General features: G+C 38.5%; 2 pseudogenes; both read left to right on the top strand.

The window, feature by feature from the left end:
• The first annotated feature begins 815 nt into the window (after positions 1–815).
• On the top strand, positions 816–1,292 carry LOC122427658 (annotated as a pseudogene).
• A 96-nt stretch (positions 1,293–1,388) lies between these two features.
• On the top strand, positions 1,389–2,588 carry LOC122427657 (annotated as a pseudogene).
• The last annotated feature ends 754 nt before the right edge of the window (positions 2,589–3,342 follow it).

Genomic DNA, 3,342 nt, shown 5'->3' with positions numbered 1-3,342 from the left:
TCACCAGCCCAGTTGGATGCATGAGACAAGTGCTCGGGCCTGGTGCACTTGGGAGACCAGAGGATCGGTTGGAGAGGGAGGTGGGAGAGGGGATCAGGATGGGGAACACATGTAAATCCATGGCTGATTCATGTCAATGTATGGCAAAAACCACTACAATATTGTAAAGTAATTAGCCTCCAACTAATAAAAATAAATGGAGGAAAAAAAAAAAGTTTTAGGAAGTTTTGACCTCAGCCCTTTTCATGTCACAATGGGACAACTTTTCTAAATGAAGACACTGAATGAATACAGAGTTTTTTTGCTCTTATCTTTTATTTACGTGGAAATTTAAGATGTGGCAGTTTCCCAGCAGCATGGTAGTATTGAGATAACTGTGTGTCTCTGTTTATGCTGATGCTTAGGAATGCTCTTCAGATGTGAAATTTTCTTTTTGTTTTTGCTTTTTGACTCATAAATTGGATTATTTCATCTGGAGTGGATAAGTACAACAGTGACAAGTACATGGAATAATAAAGAAGACTTTAAAATCTTAAAATCCAAGGAACTTGGGTAATTCTGGCGATACCCATACGAAAACTTTAAAACAGAAGTATGGGTAGCTGACTGAAGTAACTCTATGTCAAATAGCCATAGGTTAAGTGTCTTCAAAGAACTTGGATATTATTTCAGAGGATACAAAATAAAAAAACAAACTGGAAAACATAAAGATTACTGAGACAAACCCAACACCTTCCTGTGCAGTCCTGTTGGAATTTGGACTTGCCATGAGGTATTGAAACCTTGTTTCGCTGAGTTGGAGAGACTGGACCTAAATGGTGCAGCATGACTTTGCTCCAGCCTGGCTTAATTTTCCGACCCCACCATCATCAACAAAGTCGTCATTGAATTTTGAAAAGCATTCTGAAAACTTTTCATGGACAGAAAATCGTTATGATGTGAACTGCCGATGACACAACTCTTCAGATGGCTTTGATTCTGGTATTGGACGTCCTAGTGGAGGTAACTTTGGAAGGAAAGAAAAAAATGGATGGCGTACACATGGACGAAATGGTACTGAAAACATAAATCATCGAGGGGGATACCATGGGGGAAGTTCCCATTCTCGTAGCAGTATTTTCCATTCTGGAAAAAGCCAAGGACTACATGAAAACAACATACCTGACAGTGAAACAGGGAGGAAAGAAGACAAGAGAGAATGCAAGCAGTTTGACGCTGAGGAGTTTCCATCTCTAAATCCTGAATATGAGAGAGAACCAAATCAGAATAAATCTTTAGCTGTGGGTGTATAGGGCCTACACGCCCAGACACACACATACCCAACCAAAAAAATCTCCCAAGCTCCTCTCTTAGAATATCCCTCAAATCCTAAATCTAGAACTCAAAGGATGCTGGTCATTAAGAAAGGTAATACAAAAGACTTACAATTATCTGGATTCCAGTAGTAGGAAATCTTCAGTCACAGCCAGTTAAGAATGGGACTGGTCCAAGTGTTCATAAAGGCTTAGTTTCTAAACCTGCTGCTCTACCTACAAAACCTACACAATGGAAAAGCCAAACTAAAGAAAATAAAGTTGGGACTTCTTTCCCTCATGAGTCTAGATACAGGGTTGGCAACTTTAATGCTTTTAAATCAACTGCCAAGAATTTTAGTCCATCAACAACTTCAGTGAAAGAGTGTAATCGCTCAAATTCTTCTTCACCTGTTGACAAACTTAATCAGCAGCCTCGTCTAACCAAACTGACACTAATGCGCACAGATAAGAAGAGTGAGATTTTGAAAGCACTGAAAAGGGACAGAGTGGAAGAGAAGCATGAAGATGAAAGCCATGTGGGCTCAGAAAAGGATGACGACTCATTTAATTGGCCTAACAGCATTAGTACTCACCAAGAAAGGGATGTAAACCAAAACTTCGAAGAAAATGAAATTCCATGAGAGAATGGCAATGCCTTGGTAATTTCCCAACAGATCATTCGGTCTTCAGCCTTCCCACAGACAGATGTTCTTTCTAGTTCACTTGAAGCAGAACACAGATTGTTAAAGCAGATGGGTTGGCAGGAAAGTGAAAATGATGAAACATGTGCACCCTTAACTGAGGATGAAATGAGAGAATTCCAAGTTATTAGTGAACAGTTACAGAAGAGTGGTCTGAGGAAAAATGGTATTTTGAGAAATGGCCTGATCTGTGACTTCGAGCTTGGACCCTGGAGAAAAGCACTTTCAAACCCACTGTTGAGAATGACGACACAGAAAAGTAGCAGTGACACATCAGATGACGACGATGTGCGAAGGACTTCCTAACAGCTTTAGAAATTTTAGTGTGATACACCTCTCACACTGTTTGGGGGAAATTGTAAAAATGAAGAACTGTAATTTATGTAGTAAAATACCCTATTAGAAGATGATTTTTTGGGGGGACTTCAGTATGAAGAAAACCAAAAATGTTGTGTTGGACTGTGTTGAACATTATTTCTTTGTAAATGAATGTTGTAGAAATGAGGACTTTGGTTGATCCAATGTTGACTTTCTTCATCACTGCAGCATATCTCTGACTAGCAATGTGATAATGTAACAAATGAGAGTTTCTCATTTAATAATTAAGAAATTGTGTAATGTTTAAAAAAAAGAAAGAAAGTGAATTTTGATACTCATCACCATTTTGAAAATGATTAATAAAGTAATTAAATGGAATTCATTAAAAAAGTAGAAATGGCTTTGTTTTTCAAACACAGAAACGATCTTGGTTAATGGAAGATTTAAGAAGGTGAAGATTAATAAGTATTTTGAATGTAGATGAATAGAGGGTGAGAAGCAAGTAACAGAAAGATGGAAGCATATAAACAAGAAACTGAAAAATATAAGGTCAAGTTTGGGTATTCAAAAATATAAAAGGTATAATGTTAAGTCTGGGCATTGAAAAATAATATTTAGTCTGAATGCAAAGGAGACACTAGAAAGTAAAATAAATGAGAAAAGTAATGTGCTTCTAAGTTTTTCCATTTTTTTCTATTTTGCCATTCCTGCATTTCTTCTTTAGGAGAAGAACTCCCTCCTACAAGGGTGGTTCATGTAGTCTGAGCAGAACTGACCTCACCCACCAGCTCCGAGGGTAGCCAATCAGAGTTCTTCATTTCCAGGGCCACAGATTGATTTAGGAATGGGCCTTTGATTCAAGGCCCTAAATATTCAGTGTAAACACTGATGCTGAAGCTGAAGCTCCAGTACTTTGGCCATCTGATGCAAACAGCCAACTCATTGGAAAAGACACTGATGCTGGGAAAGACTGAAGGCAAAAGGAGAAAGCAGCAGAGGATGAGATGGCTGGATGGCATCACTGATTG

Source organism: Cervus canadensis, chromosome 25 (assembly GCF_019320065.1).
Source record: "Cervus canadensis isolate Bull #8, Minnesota chromosome 25, ASM1932006v1, whole genome shotgun sequence".
Lineage (NCBI taxonomy): Eukaryota > Metazoa > Chordata > Mammalia > Artiodactyla > Cervidae > Cervus > Cervus canadensis.
This window is presented reverse-complemented; position numbering and strand designations above follow the sequence as displayed.